This window comes from Sturnira hondurensis, unplaced genomic scaffold (assembly GCF_014824575.4).
Source record: "Sturnira hondurensis isolate 20B ecotype Veracruz unplaced genomic scaffold, ASM1482457v3 Scaffold0022566, whole genome shotgun sequence".
In the NCBI taxonomy this organism is placed as follows: domain Eukaryota; kingdom Metazoa; phylum Chordata; class Mammalia; order Chiroptera; family Phyllostomidae; genus Sturnira; species Sturnira hondurensis.
This window is the reverse complement of record NW_028095197.1, coordinates 18,116,900-18,137,656: the sequence shown is the minus strand read 5'-3', so window position 1 is coordinate 18,137,656 and position 20,757 is coordinate 18,116,900. Positions and strand designations below refer to the sequence as shown.

The 20,757-nt window shown below is 44.6% G+C and overlaps 1 protein-coding gene across 7 annotated transcripts in view; it reads right to left on the bottom strand.

Annotated features, from left to right (window-relative positions):
* Nucleotides 1–20,757, bottom strand: part of PALM2AKAP2 (PALM2 and AKAP2 fusion) — a 307,652-nt gene that overhangs the window by 73,431 nt on the left and 213,464 nt on the right. The window contains exon 1 of one of the 7 annotated variants that reach the window (XM_037036078.1): nt 7,982–8,080. The exons of the other annotated variants lie outside the window; for them this stretch is intronic. The gene's annotated coding sequence lies outside the window, so the exon portion shown is untranslated. Of the gene's footprint in view, nt 1–7,981; nt 8,081–20,757 lie in introns of those variants that run through there. 7 annotated transcript variants of the gene reach the window in all.

Here is a 20,757-nt window from a genome sequence, read left to right as displayed (position 1 = left end):
TTGGGTGGTACAATGTGAACACATCACAAACATTCCTGCAAATCTCTAATATCCGAAAGGCTGTCAGAGGACGAGGACATGCCCAGATTTTCTAAAACCTGTAACGAGGATGATGCGCAAGAAGAAAAGTCCATGTGAGAAATTCCAGCTTAGTAAACGGAGGATGTCCCCACATTGGGCACTGCCCAAATACAGACGGGGCTGCCATGGAAAAACGGCCCCCTAGTGGTTGGCAGAAAGGCCAGTTGGGAAGAGATGCCGGGACCTGGATGAGCTGGCCTTTTAGGGGCTCTCTTTTTGTTTTAAATCCTCAATCGAGGACATTTTTTCATTGCTTTTTAGAATTTTTATTTATTTTATCCTCACCCAAGGATATTTTTTTCTTTCTTTGTCTTTCTCTCTTTCTCCCTTTCTCTTTCTTTTTCTTTCCTTCCTTCCTTCATTTTTGAGAAAGAGACTGAGAGACACACACACCCTTTAAAAGCTCTTTCAGTGCTGGGATTGTCTGTGAAAGAAAGGTTCCCATCCACAGAACATAAGCCGGCGCAGTAAACAAAACGCTGGGCCCCGCCAAGCCAGAGACTGAGTGTAGTAGGCTCTATTTTAAGAACATACTCCACGAGGAGAAACGGGCCCCTAAAAAAGGAACAATGATTATAGGCAACGTGCAAGCCATGATTCTGGCCACAACCCCCGACCTTCCCACGGGTTCTCTTTTTTAACAACATGAATTCCCAAGTGCAAGCAACCCCAGCTCTCAACGAAATGCTCTGGGTGCTGGTTGTGAATTTTTTTTCTCCCTAAAAATACCACCTTTGGATTCATCGCTTTTCATCAAGAGGAAAACCTTCAACATCGACTAATGTAATTGATTTTCCAAACCACACATTTTTCTAGAAGGCAGCTTTGGAAAATGAAGCAAGTAAGGGTATCTGAAAAAGGACCTTCCCTTATTTATTAAAATGTGCATACAAAGCAATAACTTCCTGTTGAAGCCGTTTAAATACATTATCTTTTCTTCAATTTCTGGAAAGACGTAAAATATCATCTTGAACTTTTGTTCTTTGGTTCCCGAAGAAGCTCAAAACGCTCTACAGATTCAGCTTGTCCAATTCTTTCTGAAGTACCAGTGGACACACTTTTATGGATGGAGTGAGTGGACAAATCGCTGCGGGTGACAGCACTGGAAGCACAGGCTCCCTGTGTCTAGTCACAGCCACTGTGTCCTGGGCAGACCATCCCACATCGTGCTCCCCTCATCTCCTACCCTATCTGACACCAGTCTCCCATGGCTTTGATTATCTAGAATTATCAACCGTGTAGGACCCTTGTATTAAATCTTCGTCCAATGGCATAAAGCACAGAGATGAAAAGGGGTGGATGTATGGCTTTTTCTCCCCTAAGTTTTCATTCTCCTAGGACAACAGAAGACACTGAAGGTTTTGCCCGCCTATGCCCCTGACGACCACTGGTCTCCCTTCTGGGATGCTGCCTTCCGACTGGCAACAGGGTCACAGGGATGATGGGCTACACGTTTATACATCCCCAGGGCTACGCCCAGGATGGTGCCTTTCATATGGTAGCTGTCAAGTGTACGTTCATGAAACTGAATGATGGAGAGAGAACGAAGATTCTTTTTGAGATAGGGAACCGCAATCATTCTATGCAACGTCTATACATACTCTCTCCCAGTAGGCGACAGGCAGAAAGGGACAGCTACCCGGTGCAACACTGTGTGTCCTCTACAGGTGGCAGCAGCAGGAGGCTGCTCTGTTCGCGGGCTGAATCTCAGTAATTTTTCCCCAAGTCTTTTTTCATACTATTCCTCGTGGAAATACCCAAGAAGGCCGAAGACAAACCCAACATCTCCGTTCAAAGATGAAAACAAGCTACGTAGCCTCACTCCCTCCGCCCTGTACACCAGGAAGGTGTGTTTGCTTCCTTTCTAATAAAACGTTCACCGTAGCCAGGAGATGCTGAAGCGCTTCATCCATTCTCCAAGCGGGGAATAATAGTCTGTGGCAGGCTAATGTAGAATCATCACGGAGGGCAACAAAGGACTGATTTTATTTTTTTATTTAAATTTTATTTATTTATCTTTAGAGGGGAAAGAGAGAGGGAGAGAAACATCAATGTATGGTTGCCTTTTTGTGCATCCCCTGCTGGTAGTTAGCCTGCAAGGAACCAGTTTGCAACCCAGGCATGTGCCCTGACTGGGAATNCTGTTCGCGGGCTGAATCTCAGTAATTTTTCCCCAAGTCTTTTTTCATACTATTCCTCGTGGAAATACCCAAGAAGGCCGAAGACAAACCCAACATCTCCGTTCAAAGATGAAAACAAGCTACGTAGCCTCACTCCCTCCGCCCTGTACACCAGAAAGGTGTGTTTGCTTCCTTTCTAATAAAACGTTCACCGTAGCCAGGAGATGCTGAAGCGCTTCATCCGTTCTCCAAGCGGGGAATAATAGTCTGTGGCAGGCTAATGTAGAATCATCACGGAGGGCAACAAAGGACTGATTTTATTTTTTTTTTTTAATTTTATTTATTTATCTTTAGAGGGGAAAGAGAGAGGGAGAGAAACATCAATGTATGGTTGCCTTTTTGTGCATCCCCTGCTGGTAGTTAGCCTGCAAGGAACCAGTTTGCAACCCAGGCATGTGCCCTGACTGGGAATTGAACCGCGATCATCTGGTTCGCAGGCCCGTGCTCAATCCACTGAGCTACGCCAGCCAGGGCAGGACTGATTTTAAAAGAAAACATCTTTATTCAGCTAAGGTTGAACAGCCCTGGGCAATATTTCAAATCAACTACACAAGTGTCCTAAAATAAACTGTCATAAGGGGCTGCTGTTATCGGACCTCCTCATAGACAATGCACAGCTGAAGGTACTTCAGCCACGAGAAATAGTCTTGGAGCAAACACCCCAAGCGTATCCACAAGCTGGTTCTTTTCCAGATTATAAAGGGTAATTGTTTACTTTTGAGAGAACTAATGTGTCCTCGGACACTGTTTTTCGAATTATTTGAGTCAGCGGTTATACAAGGGTGCAAGTGAGTTGTCTTTCTGATTAAAACCAAGCTGTCCAAATCCCCAAAGAGAGTTTTCATTGAAAATTATCCTCGAGGCAAGAGAATGAAAATAAAACAACAAACTCCTATATAAGAAACACTCAGAACACCTGAAAATATTTTGTTACGCTGCTTTTGGGGACAAAAGCTCTTTTCCCAATCTGCTTGTAACATCATTTCTGAACAATGAGCAAAAACAAAACACAATTTAAAATTTACAGATGGTAAATAAACCATGATTTTTTTAAAGATAAGAATTGACAGTGTGAGCAAAATTCACCTTAGGAAAATAAAGACGGCCCTGGCAGGTGTGGCTCAGTGGATTGAGTGCCGGCCTGCAAACCGAAAGGTCACTGGTTCGATTCCCAGCCAGAGCACGTACCTGGTTGCACACCAGCTCCCCAGCTGGGGGAGTATTATGAAGGCAACCAATTGATGTCTCTCTCACACACTGATGTTTCTCTCCCTCTCTTTCTCTTTCTCTTTTCCTCTCTCTAACAGTGTCCTAAATACCTAAATTTTTTAAAAAGACTGATAGAAGAAGTTCTCTTATATTTAGCAAGGAGTGACCAGTACTTACTGTGTGCTAGGCCTAAGCCATTGGAGCATTCTTCATTATGTCTTGGTACTCAAAAGAAGGTTCTTGTGTGGCCAATGTAATGAAACACTCATGCCTCCTGCCAGAAATACAGACTGTCTAAATCAGGGGTTGATCAAACAGCCCATGCCTGAGCCGAATCTGGCTGCCACCAGTTCCTACAAATACTGTTTTATCCGAAAGTGGCCATGCCCATTCATTTACACATTGCCTAAGTCTGTTTTCAAGTTCCGACAGCAGAGAGACTGCAACAGAGCCCATATTGTTATAATTACCCTTATAATTGTAACAATTACCCTTTATAATCTGCAAAGCCTACAATATTTACTATCTGCTCTTTACAGAAAAGTGTACCAATGCCTGGTCTGTGTTAACACATATCTGTGGGAGAACCCTGGGGTTTATTCGACCTTTGCCCAAAGAGCTTTAGACGTCCCGGAACAGTGACGGAACCGACAGTGGAGCTCAGGAAGAGCCCTGAGTGGGAGTCAGAGGAGAGAGATGAACGCCCTGCCTCACTGTGTATGGGCATAGCTTTGGCTGTTCACAGAACCTCCCTGAGCCTGGGGTTTCCCAGCTGTCAAATGGAGGAGCCAACACCTCACAAGATGTGAAAGCAACTTGGGTCACCGTAAAGCACAGCCTCAAAAAGAATGGCCTGTTACAATACTTATGAAAGCTAACAAGCAATGTGTGCTTAGGATATGCTGAGTATCCTGCTAAGTGCTTTCTATGGGTTATCTCATCCACCCTGTTAGATGAGTACTATTACCATCCTCCTTTTACAGATAAAGGAACCAAGGCTCAGAGAGGTTAAGGGATTTGCCCAGTGTCACACAGCAAAGTAAGTGGTGAAGCTGAGAAGCAGACCTAAGAGTGTCAGATTGCCAGGGCTTGTGCTATGAACTACGACAAAGAGCACTGATTCCCCAAACTGACCCACTGAGTGGTTATCTACCAAATCTACCCATTCTGTTGGACAAAGGCCTGTTGGGATTGTTTCTGAGGCTAGCAGTGGGCCTGGGTCTGGGCCTGGCACTGGGCTGGTGCGGTCTGTGTGACAGCCCCACTCACATGCTCGAAGTTAAGAACTGCCCATAAAATAAACATTAAAGCTTTATCTACACAGGCAGTGAAAGGGAGCCCCAAGCAATGATACAGTAATCTCACCTTGGCGAGTGTCAGGATCAATTTCAAATCGATAAGTAACCCATAAAAACTGGCTTGCCCACACACTCTACAGAGGTAGTCTCAACTGTCTTGTCTTCTCTATACTTCCAAACCTTATGAGTGCAAAAGTTGGGACGCTGCATTTTTTAACGTTATTTTTTTCAATTCTCACCCAAGGACATGATTTTATTGATTTTTAGAGACAGGAACGGGCAGAGGTGGAAAGAGAGGGCGGGGAACATTGATTCCAATGTTATAGGAACCAATGTTCCTACAGCTATAGGTCTTCATTTTATATTCCCGCCTTTCAGAAATGAACCTGAATTTGGCAACTTGTGAAATTTCATCATTGCCAGTTTTACCTTTCTGCACCACAATTTGGAAATACGTCTGAGGCATCTTTAATAGCCCTGCCCATTTATACAGTATTTTCATTTCCACAATCTGTTAGGTGGAAATACTCGGGGATGCTTGCAAAAAAACATAAGGGTGAGCACGTTCACAGCAATGTTACTTATACAGTAAACACATGGAAGTCACCAAAGCACTCAACGTAAACCACTATATCTAGGTAAATCTCAACGGGACATTTTGTAGCTACTCATGACCAGGTGTTGAGAACAGACTAACATGCACAGAGGGACGTTGCCGGGACTCTCCACTAATGTCAACGGCAAGTAACGGGCAGAGGGACTGTCCGAGGTTAAAGGGGGCTAAAGAGATGTGAGGCCTAATAACCCTGGATTGGGTCCTGGTTTGGGAATTTGAAAAATTGCTATAAAGGATATTTTGAAAAACACTGGCAAAATTTGAAAGTGGAATTTATATTAGATATTAGTACCGTATCGATGTCAACTTCCCTGATTTTTAAAACTTTACCCTGACTATATAAAGTAACATAAAGGCGCATGATGCCTGCAACTTATTTTAACTGGTTCATGAAAATATTGGTGCAGTTTGGTCAGATGGGCATCATCCCACAAAGCGAAAGGTTACCAGTTCAACTCCCAGTCAGGGCACAGGCCTGGATTGCGGGTTTGGTCCTGGTCAGGGCACCTTCCAGAGGCAACCAATTCCTGTTTCTCTCTCACATTGATGTTTCTCTCCCTCTATTTCCCGCCCCCCTCTTAAAAAAAGGCAATAAAAATTATATGTACTAACATACATAATATGCCTACATTATGTGTAAATTCATATACTATATATTAATATGAAGAAATAAGTCCTGGCTGGCGTGGCTCAGTGGATTGAGCGCAGGCTGCAAACCAAAGGGTCACAGGTTCGATTCCCAGTCAGGGCACATGCCTGGGTTGTGGGCCAGGTCCCCAGTGGGGGCCACAAGAGAGGCAACCACACACTGATGTTTCTCTCTCTCTCTCTTTCTCCCTCCCTTCCCCTCTCTAAAATAAAAATAAATAAAAATCTTTTAAAAAAAGCAACTATGGTAAATGTTAGTAATCGGTGAAGAGAACACAAAATCCTTTCTATTTTTGCAGCCCTTTTGTTCGTGAGTTTAAAATTATATTAAAATGAAAAGCTAAAAACAAAAGTCTGAAATTCTGTTACATGGGAAAATGCTTGTGTTATAACAGAATGAGTTAAAACATTAGGATACAAACTTTAGACTCAGCATGCTGTCTCAAAAATGGGAGCAATTTAAAAACTACATGTTAGAGAGGAATAAGCCCAAATGTCACCTGTGACATGTCATTTCTGAGTGGTGGGATTCTATTTGCACTTTATTTTTTAAATTCCTGTTTATGTGTCTTTTGTGTATCTACAGTTTTTATAGGAAATATGTAGCATTTTCACAATCAGTAAAGAATATGAAATATTATAGAAAATATACATTTTTATGAATCACATAAACATCTGATTCAGTCTTCAAAAACTTTTGCACTAGCTTCCTACTTCATGCCTGAGGAATTTGAAGATAAACATCTATACCCTAAAGACACTACATCCTGCGCACAGCAGCGACATCACACTGGTACATCTCACCGCATATTTGAAATTACTTTCCACTCAAACCTCTGAAGGGCAAGGGCAGACTACGGGACTGGTGCGCGAAGAAGCCAGTGCTTCAAGCTGCAGCTAGAATTTTCTCGGGATAGTCAAACTGACAGCATGAAGAATCGTGCCCATATTAAAGAACATATCCTTCTAATTTGCCTCTTATAACAATGTGTTTTACCTATTTCCAGTCCTAAAAATTAAAATGCTCCATGGTATCTGTGTGTGTATAACTGTTCTTTTAAACCATTGGAGTCAGTGGCAGACATAATGCCCCATTATTTCTAATGTTTCACGCACATTTCCTAAAAACAAGGACAGTTCTGTACCTAAGCACAATACCGCCTCAAAACCACGCCGTCAACATTGACAGAATCCTGCCGTCCAAACTACACATACACCCCATTCAGGCTTTAAAAGTTGTTGCCATGATGTTCTTACCCACAAAATGGTCCAATCCAAGGTCCCATTAGCATATAATTCTCATGTCTCTTTAGATTCCTTCAACTTGGAACACTTTCTTGGTCTTTCACATTTTTGACACTTTTAAAGATCACAGACTAGTTGTTCTGTTGAATACTACCCAATTTGGGGCTCTCTGCTCCATCCTCGTGGTGAAAGCCGAGTTATGCATTTCATAGGAATGTCACGTGCTGCGTTTTCTTCTTCATCTCAGTGTTGACTTGTCCAATTACTGATGGTTTTAACTTTGAATATTTGATTAGGGTGGTATCTACCAGGTTCAAAACCTAACACATCCTCATAACGTATCTGCTAGTTACATTTAAGAAGTACAGTGCCCCTAAAAAAGATTTTTCAGAAGTGAGATTTCTGGGTGAGGCGTGAGAGGGGATTTCTCATAATAGAGGCGCTGCAGTTTGTCAAAAGCAAAATCCACGTTTTATCTGCAGGTGTCACAGAAGGATGTGCCATCTATAACCCTGGGGAAACTGAGACAAAGAAATATTACTTGCTCTCTAGTTACACTCTTGGAGCTGGCGTCTGAAATATGTTCTTGACTCACCTGAACTTTGTTCTTTTTTCCCCCTTATTTGTCCTTTTAACAAAAGCCTTTTAACCAAGATAAAACAACAAGATAGGCTAACACTGGCACAAGCCAGTGGGTCACATACCAAGTGGGTCCAAGCAGAACATCCTGTAATAGCCAGCCCCGCCCTGGTACTCCTCAGCCCAGGTCATGAGGCTCACTGCAAGTATTCCAGCTGAGAAGATGTCCAGAGACTTCCATGGGAGCACAACCCGAGTCTCTTTACTTGAGCATTTTCCCCCCAAAGCTTTGTGTTTATCTAAAAACACAAGACCAGTGATGACGCACTCTTGCTCGGAACAGAGAACCTGTCATAAGATAAACTTGCAGATAGCAAGTTCAGGGCTTATTCTGTGCTTTAGAATTTATGATGAGGTTATTAAAAAGACTAACCCAGAATCAATTGTGATTTTCCTTTCTCATCACCAGCAAACACAATGGTAGAAATCTTTCCTAAGGCAATACTTAACAGTTGGGGTTTCTTGCTATGTGAATTCCTAGGCCTGACTGAGGGTGCTAAAAATAAACAATGATGCATTTCTACGCTTTCTCATTGCCCAAGATTCTCATTTTTTTTTTAACAAAATGGTCTCTTTAGAGAATTGAAATGGAGCTGACATGCAAAGTTAAAGCAAGGAAGGAGAGGGGAAATCCAGCTAGGTGTGCCAGAGAGGAAGAGTCATTTAGGGTGGCAGATTAAGGTGGACCTGGGGCAGAACTCCGGAGACGAGGAAATGAATGGAGCAGTCTGGGAGATGAGAGCAGAGTACCTGTAAAAGAGTCAATTATTCAGACAGTCGTCTATGATCTGGCTGGTCCCCAAGGTGGGGGGTCTGGGCAGGCTGGCAGCATTTGAAGGACAAGAGTCATGTGGCTACATCATGCCTTTCAGTGGCTCGCTCATATGCCTCCAGAGAAGTTAGGTTCTTAAAAACACTGCTCTCCCAACCAAGACACTCCTCCTGTCTTGTCCTAACCGCAGGATGAGTGTCCTAACTCCAGACCTCTCGCAAGCCAATGTCTTCTCCATCCCCATGCCCATCTCTGAGTGCCATCTGCAGTTGCTGGAGGACACAGGGCAGGTCATCTCTCTCAGGTCCACCTTGAGTTTTTCTTCCCTGTCCACAAATGACACTATAGGCAAATTCTATTAACTGCACCACTGTGGAAAGAGCCAAGGTCAACGGCAGGAAGGCAGTTTGGGGAAACCTCTGATGGACCGGGGATCGCCTCACATTCTGCTTGGCCACTTGCCAGGTGAGACGTGAGGCTGACAGAGTGGGCCCAGCACCCCAAGCCACAGTGGGAGGTCTGGCTTTAGGGTGTCCTGGGCGGCTACTTCTGCCCTCCTGGCCTGCGCTTAGCTCTCCCCCATCCTTCACACACAGGCAGGAAGCCCTGTGTTTGGAAGAGCCCCGCCTCCACGCTGCAAGCCCGCTCCCTGGCTGGACACACCGTCCTGTCTTTCTCACGTGCCACCCCAGCTGATGAGTTACTCAGTTTACAAGATGCAAGAATTCATTTGATAAATTCCCAGAGCTTAAGGTAAATGCCAGATCTTGAAAGGCTGCTGTGGAATCCAGCTCCCACAGAGGAGAAAAGGACAACAAGAGGAAGGACTGAAAGCCAGCCAAGCAGGGGTTCACATGAAAGGTCACGGAAGAACAAACCCGCCTCTTCCTTGTTGTCCCACTGCCACGGCCCTCCAGGGCTCACTGGCCTTGGGACCACTGCAAGCGCCTCCCAATCTACCAGCCAGGAGCCACCTGGGAGATCTTACTAAATGATTCAACTTTAAGACAATGTTTTCTTTCTGCCTTAAAGCTGGTTTTAACAAGGGGATCTAAACACACAGGACCTGACCCTCTCATAACACAGTATTACTGAGAGTCACCACCACATGAAGGTGGGGACATTTTCCCCACTATTTCACCATTTATTTTTCCCAATTCCCATTTTCTGTATTTCCTGTTTTTATCTAGATCGCAAAGCTAGTAAGATGCCTCGTAATAAAACTATGCAGACAAGTGAAAGAGATGACACACATCTGCAGTTTTAATGAAGCAAGATAAATCTTGAAAATGTATGGAGAGATGTACATTACCACTAGGCATACGAAGTCCAAGTGATTGAATGAGTTCAGTTTTACATAAATGCCATCTTCCTTTTTCTTAGTCACTCAAAAGACAATAAACAAAAAGGCTTCGCTCATCATTTTTGAGAACAGAAAACCAAGCTGAGTCCTATGAAAGACGACGGAGAGAGATTCAGGACTGTCTGTCTCATGGTCTCTTCTTTCTCTCCCCACCTCTGCCTGTGTCAACAGTTTGCCTCACTGTTTAAGAATCCACATCTTACCAAGAGGCTTCAGCAACAAATTTCCCTGGGTATAGTGTTATATTGGCTCAGAGAAGAAATTTTGAGAGGGAAAATACAATAAAATTAATTAATGATATGAACTAACAGTAACGCACGCACCCTTCCCTGTTCCCCTAAGGCTCGCTGTCTGTACTATCTGTAAATAGATAATAGTGAGAAAGTCACAAATAATTATTTTACTTAGGATGATCTTACAGAGCCTGTATATTATAAACAAGTCAGGTAAAGCCCAAGGTCAAACATTTAGTTAATAACACGGTGATGTCCAGAACACGGGTATCCCAAAAGTCACCCTCAAAATCACTCAGTAACACTATTTCAGTGTAGAGAAATTATATAAATACAGTTTTAGCCAAAATTTACCCAGTACAAAACTATGACTGCTAAAAATCCTGAGAATGTACCCATTTTCTACGCATCAGTGAGGTAGGGCAGTTAATGCACAGAGAAGCTTCTACTCTGAAAATATTTGATCTTCAATGAAAGAAAACCAGAAGAAGGAGGAGTTGCAGAGGACCCGTCTCCACCCAGGTGAGTGATAAAAGCCTGGGAGAAAGCGAACAGAGCCGGAGCCATGAACCATCAGAGATGTCAGAACAGCAAAACCGATGGACCGGAGGGGCTGTGAGGGGTGGAGGGCAATCAAGGAAGGAGCAAGCTCTCCAAAGTTAGAGAACACCTGCAGAAATCTCAGAAAATGCAAAGGCATATTTTATGTTCCTCGTTTGCTTGAGAAAAGAAACAGACACGTGGTATCTAACTATACTATCTGTAAAAATTATACTTTTAGCCTGTGTTACAGCTCAAGTACTCAGCACCTATTGGACCCTTTAAATATTAGGGTACCCCATAGGGACTTCCCACTATTTGACCATTTTAATGCATAAAAACGGCAACTTCAGCTGCATTCTACCTAACTCATTATCTCTAACTGCTAATTCTAACTTGGTGAGATGGGCAGTATTATTCCCGTTTATAGATGAAGAAAGAGATGCAGAGGGAGAAGCAGCAGCACAATGTCACGAAGGAACTGAGAAGTGCCACGTTCCAACTCCCAGGACAAGGAGCCGTCCTCACAACAGTGAGCCCTGGAGACCTCGGGTTCACTCGGGCAGCTAAACATGCATGTCGCAGAATACAGACTTTACATCATCACATTTAGACTGTTAAGTTTATTTTAAATTGAAATATATGACATATAACCTGTGTAAACTTGAGATGTCCAACATCTTAACTTTATCCATATATATATAGCCACTATATACTATATATAGTATATATATACACTATATACTATATATAGTAGATATATATATATATAGATATATATATATATATATAGTACTACAATAATTAGCACTTCTATCACATTACTTTTACTGATTGCAATAGCCTAGTAAGTGTTGAGATATATTTTATACCACCAGCCAGGTCATCACACTGACCAAATTATTTAATTGTACTTGTCTTAAGACTTCTGGTCTGTAAAAACAAGAGGGTTGGACTAAAGATCCTTTATTAGTTTCCTTAAGTTTGAATAATTACAAATACAATAAAAGGAATTTTTAGCTTTTTTTTTCCGAATTTTTAGCTTTTATAAATGATTATTTAAAAAATCATCACTGTTCTTCAGAAACTAGCCAGCCAACATAGAAAACCTGACAGGAGAGAAAGTCTTTCTAGACTTCCCCTTCTCCCCTAACTTTGGCGGTCGGAATCCTTCTGGAATATTCTCAGATCCAAGTGTGCGACCTTGGACATTCCCTTAGTCTCCAAGACTCAGTTTCTGTGTGTGCAAAAGGGACAAGTGCTGACGGGAGCTCCGCCTCCTCCTAGCGGAAGATGAACATATTCACGCGGGCAAAACTGTGCCTGTAGTGGGTTTTCTGCGAGATTGTTAGGCCCGCTTCACTCGTGATCACGTGTGTCCCTCTCTGGAGTGCGCCCCAATACCCACGTGGTGGGGAGGCCTGCCAACCCTCCGCCTCCCAGGGGTCTCACCATTAATTAGCAAGCAGCCTCCCTCCATGAGTCCGGACAACGAGGGCTGGGCATCCTTGAGCTAATGAAGTGGCTTTAGAAAAATGGAAATAGCCATCGGATGGTGATTCAACCAAAATAAAAATTCTTATAAAACCACCTGTGAATCATGTTTGAGTCAGTCGCAACGAATCAGACCAGGCGGAAACCCGCACGTGTGAGCCAGCCTGACGAGTCCCTTGACTGCAGTCCGACGCCGGCCTCACGTGTCCGAAGACGCAGGTTCTGTGGGGCGGAGGGGCTGCCGGAAGCTGTCATTTCCTCCGTGCCTCCTGGTCCCCCCATGGTTTTAGAGTCAAAAGCAAAGAGTAGGGAAAGGTTTAAGTTAACCACATTAATTAGTTGCGAGAATGACCTGCAGTGGATTGTAAATACTAAAAATGCACTTGCCTCATGATCAAAGGATACTTCCCTTCTGTTTCCAGGACAAATAAATGTTTTGAAGTCAACCAAGAAACACACACAAATGATAACCAGTAGCTTTCCAAAAAAACACTTTAACATGTCAAGTCATTTCTACCTGATTGGCCAGTGGAAGGAAATATGTATTTATTCAAAACTACTGGAAATGGACCCGGCACTTTGGATTTGTTACTGCATTTAATCCCTACCAGCAACACTTAATCCTAAGTGTTCTTCACCCCATTCCGCAGTTAACAAAACCAAGGCTTTGGGAAGCAGAATAACTGAGTTAGGTCATTCGGAGTTTCCCCACCTTTTTAGGGCTCTTTCCCTACAACCTAGAACTCTCTAACCTTTGACCTTGGTGAATGTGTGGATTCCTGAATGGCTTTAGAAAATGTAAAACGTGATGCAAATCCAGCCAATTGGACACTGAAAAATGCCAGCCTCCTTCCTCCACTACATTCTTGCTTCCACATGCTGGGGGCAGCCCCATGTCCTCCCAACCCGGGCTAGTTATTTCCAGCACCTCATTCACTCAGAAGTGAGGCAACAGAAAGAGGAGCTGCTATCACTTACGAGTTCCAATCCTGCCCACCCTGGAGAGCGCCCAGACCCTCCACCGCAGCAGCTGGAGGAGCAGGGGGCCCCCACACCAACCCCTTGTTAGCACGAGGGGTTACCCCGTCCACTGCAATACCCTTTCATTCAGGAACTGCACCGCCACCCGCACCCCTTATTTTCACCCGACTCAGCTGTCCCCTTAAAGGGGACAGAGGTCTCATCAGGAAAACAGAGAAAGAACAAAATAACAAAATTAGCCAAGTGAGATCTGCTGGAGACTTTGCCTACTTAACCATTCCATCATGCCAGTTTATTTGAGCAAAATATACAGCCCCGAAGGATTATACATTCCATGAAATTCTATCTGCCTCAAGTTCTACTGATACTCAAAATTATGGTCTTAAAAAGAAACCAGTTTCCCAATCTGGGAAATTCTCACTCGCTAAAAGCCACAGAAGTATTTCCAACACTGCTCTCAAGAGATTTGGGGGAAAAACATCAAAATTTAAATAGAGAAAATAAAACTCCGAGGTCTGTTTTCACTTTTAATGACAAATACGAAAATAAATTTCAAGGCATGCAACAGACTTTTTTCCCCACCCCAGCAGAACTGAGCAATTGTCAACATAAAAAACTCTTGATCAGAAATGCTAATAGAAAGATCACAACAGACCTTGAGTTAACCGAAGCAAAATTCCAAAGCCGGCAAATTGAAATGCAGACCATTCAGCTTTAAAACAGCACTTTGGGAGAAATCTTCCTTAATACCAGTAAACAAATACACAAAGCAACATGCCCAGGAAATTGAGACCTTGATATTCTTTCTCTCTCACAATATTAGTTTACAGCTTAGCAACGGGCGAGGGTGGAGGAGGAAATTCCTCTGTTCACACCCACCCCCCTCAAAGGCCTATTTTTTTTAAAGGACTGTGTACAATGCATTTAAAAAAAAAATCTATTGTTGGTTCCAGGGAGACTCAGATGTTTTTTCTCCCTGCTAATAATGGATTCGATTGCCTTGAAGTCAGCACACTCCCCAGTAGGAAATACCAGGCGGACAAACAGGAATAAAGCAAGAAATGCACCAGCCAGAGGCTGTCTCCCAGACCTCCATTCTTTCGGGCATCCTTTCACAGAAAGATATTTTACTTGATTTTCACTTTAAAATGCCTTCATAATTATTCCTAGGAAAACAAGAGTAGTTCAATACTGACACTAAACTCATCGAAGTCTGAACTCTCTCTGAGAGAACAGCCACGACAGCACTGTTCACGCAGGCAGTGGCATCAGCCCCACAGTCACCAAGAGGCTTGAACCTGCGACCTCCTCTCCCTGTCCCCGTCTGCAGGGGGGGTAGAGAAAGCCAACTTCCTGTCAGCGGGATGAAGGTTATCTACCAACCGCCCTGATCCTTCCTCATTCTACTTCTTCCGGACGATAAGAAAGCCAGGCCATAGTTATGTTTATTATCAATTATCTGATAAGAACAAATGAAGAGCTTTCTTCTCTCCACCTGATAACAGGAGAATCTCCCCAATGGGTCGCTGGGAATACAATCTTAAAAGATCAAGTGGGAAAGGCAGGATAGGAACCCTAATTACTTCCAAAACAGTGACAAATACAGATACTAATGTTTAAGGTCCTATTAAGAGGACAAGAGCCCTGGCTGGGGTGGCTCAGTGGATTGAGCACTGGCCTGAGAACCGAGGGGTTGCCACAGGTTTGATTCCCAGTCTAGGGCACATCCCTGAATTGAGAGGCAACCACAAACTAATGTTTCTCCATCTCTCTTTCTCCCTCCCTTTCCCTCTCTAAAAATAAATACATAAGATCCTTTAAAAAAAAAAAAGAGGATAAGAATAGTATGCTAAAAATAGCCCAACTGCCTGACATCTAGGGCAATAGGTGGCTTCTTCTATGTTTTAATGATGAATGCTAACCCTGTACCAGGCTCTGTTAAGCGAGTCTCTTTCTACGTTTTCTCATTCAATTCTCCCAACAAGTCTATGAGGAAAGTACTAGTACCCCCATTTTACAGATGAGGAAACTGAATCTTTACAAAGGTTCAAAGATTCGCCCCAGGTGACACGGGCAGTAAGTGACAACGCCAGCATTTGAACTTGGGCTACCTGAGGCTGGAACCCACACTTCAGGATAAACTCTCTCCAAGTCATCCATTTGGCAAAACCAGCCATCCATGCTCTAGCGACTAGCCTTCCGTGGACGTCTCCTGCTACACACGCTTGCACTGCGATTCACTCTTTCCTGCACCTGTGCTTTGGCACTTGCTAGAAACAGTGAACTCCCTGAAGGCAGGGACTGGGGAATCCTGTGGCTCCCCCGAGGCCCTCACGGATGGATCGGACCTCTCCAAAACAAGAGGGAGACTGAAGGTGGGAGCCGCCGGGTGTCCACTGAGGAATGAACGGACCCACAAAATGCGGTGCGTACATACAAGGGGATGTTATTCGCAAGGATTAAACAGAAAGGACATTCTGACTCAGATGAACCTTGAGAACAGTGTGCTAAATGAGAGCCAGTCCAAAAAAAGGGCAAATACTGTCTGATTCCAGTTATACGAGGAACCCAGAGCAGCCAAATTCATAGAGACAGAAACAGAATGGTGGTTGCCAGGGGGTAGGAGGGTAAAATGGGGAAGTTGCTGTTTAGTAGAGAGAGTTTCAATGTGGCACGATGAAAGAAACGGTTCTGTGGGTGGCTGGTGGTGGCGATATCACGACATGTGAGTGCACGCAATGCCACAAAACTGTACATTTAAAAATAGTTCAAAAAAATTTAAAATAAATGGTTCAGATGGTAAATTCTGTGTTATATGTATTCTACCCCAATTGCATTAAAAACCAACACACGCGAGGGCAGAAACTAGGAGTGGCCACCGCAGAAACGCCCCCACACCACGTGGGGCTGGCAGGCAGAAGTCACACGGTTGTCATGGCGTCAGAAAGAACCTTGGGAGCTGGCCCTGCACCAGGAACTCACCCGGCACGTGAGGCACCAGAGCCTGGTGGCAAGACTGCCACTGCTGTATTTCTACAACCTTGCAACCCAAGGGTCACTCTCGGAGCGTGCCCTCTGTGAGAGCCACAGAAGCACAAGGGAGCAGCAATCTCCCAGAAAGTGTGGCTTTGAGACAGGGGGACAGGCACCTCATCCTGACTCAGAGGCCGGGCTGGTGCGGGGCCTCATGTCTCTCTGGCACTGGGACACCAGAGGACAAGTCTAGGCATCCATCATTGCCCTTGTCATGGGGCCAGCATGGAGGGAAAAGGGAGAGGGAGGAGGACTTTCCCCCTTGGAAAGGTGAGAGAGTGAATTTGCAAAGGAAACCGTAACTGAGAAATGCAGCAGCTCAGGACCCTCCAATGCTGGTAATGAAGGAGCTGCCATGGTCCCAGCACCAGGGAGCTGCCTGGGCGGCAGAGGAAAGCACAGCCCTACGACCTCCAGTGAGGGCACCATTGCCACTCAGGCTGGTCCCGCCGAGGGCTCTCCAAGCGAATGGGCCACTTGGACCCTCAAACACTCCCTGGGCCAATTCATGACTGGGCATCTAGGGCCCGCAGTGTTTACGACTCAGGCTTGGCTCAGAGGTGAGACAAGACCCAGCATGTCCCAGGGAAGATGTCCCTTAGCCTTGCAAAATAGTTTCGATGAACACGTTTTATCCTTACAATTATTTATTTCTCACGTATGTCATTTGGATATTATCTTTTTGCTATTTTTAATTGAAGTCAAAGTCTGTACAAAGGACATCCAATCTTTGCATTGATGGCTTTGGTTTTTTTTTTTTATTGTGGTAAAATATACATCATATTCAGCATTTCAATCATTTTGAAGTGTGTAGTTCCCCAGCACTAAGCACATCCCCACTGTGCTACCATCACCACCATCCATACACAAAACTCTTTTCATTTTGTACAACTGAAACCTCATACCCGCTGAACACTAACTCCCCACTCCCCCCTCCCACCAGCACCTGGCAGCCACCATCCTGCTCCATGAACAGTTTTGAGATCTGAATAAATGTCTTCTCCTTGCTTTCGCTCCTCCTTAGGTAGCCGGCCAAGCTTTTAATTGCAATGCTTGCTTGGGGCCCTGGGATCAAGGAGTCAAGGTACTTCCTGGTGTGTGCAAAAATCGAAGCCATCAACAAGATTATGCCTGGTGGTTTAGAAAGGGCCCTTTCTCCCTGCAGCCTGGGTGTTTTGCCCTACCCCCTGGAAGCTCCTCCGGGAACTGGCAAGACTTTAGAGAGGAGAGATTCCAGGTTCCACGTTTCCAAACTTGCCAAGGACTCCGTGCTCCAGCTCATGCCTGCAAAGACTAGCAGAGAGCCTCAACCTTGGCCATGTGGACAGAAACAGTCAAAGTCATGTGGACACATGAGTGGAAATCGCAGCTAACCCCAGCGTGGATGGGTTTGTGGATGACCCACCTTCCCACAACTTGGCACCTTCTCAAACTTCGGGTCTGGGATGCAATCAGTCACAAGGTAAGCATGTTCCAAATATAGCTGAGGTTAAATTTTCTGTTAGCCGAATAGGTTGAAGGCTCAGAGGCAAAAATTAAGTTAATTGGCGTTAAGTTTTAAAATGCCGTCTTTTTGCAAGCCTTTGCTTATGGTCTGAGATTTATACCCTCAATGGTAGTCAAAGCAGAGGCCAAGTGCAGCTTATGTCAGTCACCAAGAAGGCAGACTAGGAGGGTAATGGTTAAAGGATTATCTATAAAAGCCGGACTACAGGAATTCAAATCCTGGCTTTGCCACTAGCTATGTGCCCTTGGCCATAAGCCCTGTGCCTCAGTTTATTTATCTGTAACAAAAACATTACCATAATACTCTCGTCCCCAGTAAGATGTTATGAGGCCCAGAGATGACACTTGAAATGGGCCTTAACTTGCAGTAAGTATTCATTATCCGCAAGCAATTTAAACGTACTTCAATCTCAGAATATCTGCTTTTATGGAAGATTCAACTCACTGAAGAAATATGCAAATCTGAACTTTTTTGCAGTTACAATCTTCTGAAAGAAGCTAGATCACAATGTGTGGATGAAAATTAGCTCATGTTATAGGTTCAAAGTTTTGCCCTGACTGGTGTGGCTTGGTGGGTTGGGCATTGTCCTACAGACCGAGGGGTCCCAGATTCAATTTCCCATTGGGGTGCATGCCTGGGTTGTGGGCCTGGTCCCCGGTTGGGGTGTGTGAAGGGCAGCCAATCAATGTGGCTCTTACACATCGATGTCTCTCTCCCTCTCTTTCTCCCTGCCTTCCCCTCTATCTCAAAATAAACAAATAATTTTTTTAATAGTTCAAGGTTTTATTCAATTGTATGTGCAGCATATTATGTCCTCCTGTGCTCACACAAGCTCTGTCCTTGGTTTGGGTCCATTCTTCATAAAGCCCTAGTAATTGTTACTTTGTATTATCCAAGTATTTTGCAGCAGTCAATTGTGTGATGATTGTTAGTACTTTTCCGGGCCAATTCTGAAAGGCATAATTCATGGTAGAGAGAGTTTATGGATGTTGCAAGAGATGACATGCAGTATCAAGCCCAAGAGGACCCTTGAGGAGTTTCATGAAATGTGAGAATGCACTTGGAGGGTGTGGGTTGGACACAGGAAGGGGGTGGCAGAGGGGGACAGAGCATTTAAGGAAAAAAGAGACACAAGCAAAGACTACCTTTACCTTTTCCAATTTAAAGCCCTCTGGCACGGATCAGCTGGTCTACCCTGGGAAAAGATGGGCTTCCCAGACCAGGGCAGATACATTCCACTCTGGCCAGAAGCCCAGGGCTCTGGCTTCTTCTGCCCTGAACCCTGAGTCCAAATGCTGGGGGTAAATGTTCTGCACAGCCTGCCAATCACTTTCCAGGTCTCCTTTCACTTGTAAGAGATGATGAAAGTTAAGAAAAAAAGGTACACAGAAGTGGCGAAGAGGTTTTCCCTTACTTGGAATGCCTTGTTATAAATCTATTGCACTTTGGCTCCAAAACTTGTCTAGACCAATCTACTTCACTGATAGTGTTTATTAAAAATGAGTGGGAAATGACTGTTATAATACCAACAATGAAAGAAAGCTGGAAAACACAAAGAACTCCGTTTTAAAATTCTGGAGCTCAATAAAAAGCAAGGGTAATCGGAGTAAAACAAGAAAGTAGGGGGGAGACGTTGGTAGCACCTTTGAAGGGGACTCACGACGGAAGGACAGGGGCTCTTCATTGTCTTCAATTTCAGTTCAGAAAATTCCCCTCCTTCATATATACACTGGGCATACTGGTTTCACTGCCCAGTCAAGATTTGGGTTGATTTTTGGTTCACAAAAGGAAGAAGAGAGAGCGGGACAGAGGAAATAAAGAAAACTGGCCCCAGATGTTCTGGGCCAGAGTTTAAAAAGAAGAGGGGAGAGGGGACAGCAGTTCACCAGTGGAAATGCCTGCCACCTGGGGGAATTAAAAAAGCTGAGAGAGGACAAAGGGAGATGCAGAGACCCCCCAGGGGCAGGAATGAAGCTTTGCCTCTCCTGGTCTGTCATTGATTTCCTTCCTACCCCCAGCCTCCAGGTGGCACAGCTGACCCATCACAGTATGCTAGAGACCTGAAAGGTAGGACAGAGACCTGGATGAGTTTGGGGGGAAGACAACAAAGAAACAAAAGGCATTGTTGCCAGGCAGGATTAGGGGAGCATCGTCTGTTAGCATCCTGAGTACCTCTCAGCTCTCATGCAGAAATATCTCACTGCATCTTGGATAGGATGGTCAGACATTCCCAAAACTACAATGGAAATCTTTCGTGCCACAATTTAAGCTCTTGTTCTCTTTTCCAGCCCCAATAAAGAGAATCACGTGTGCATGGCACATGGCAGTTTGTATCATTTCATTGTATGACATGCTTGCTAGAGATCTGCAGTTATTTGGACCTACAGAGACATATGTACAGGACGTGAATTCTAGATACGGACAGCTGGGCCCGGGTTTCCCAACTGTGGACACTGGGGCAGGGGGTGAGAGGGCTGTCCGGTGCCTTATGGAATGTGTAGCTGCATCCCACTAGATTCCGTACAGTAGCGCCCTTCCCCTCTCCCAGGGAGCCTAATGTCTCAAGAGTTTGAGGATTCAGACCAGAGGCTGGGCTAGTTCTCACTGTAGTAGGGTGCTTCCCACAATGGAGTTAGCTCAAAGTGCAGATCCAGTTCAGCAGGTCTGCAACGGGCCCCAGGGCCTCAGGATCCTGCCGTTTCAAGGAGTTCCTGGGTGGGCAATGCAGGCACTGGAGGTCCCCGACCACACTTTGAACAGCAAGGCCCCTTTACACTGGTTTAGTGACAGGAGGGAGCTGGGTGAGAACACTGGCCTGACACTGTGTCCTAGTGGGACCGCTGGCTGATGACAGAACGAACTTCCAAGGGCCTCAACGTCCTCATTTAAAATACAATGATGATGCTCTGGCTGGTGTA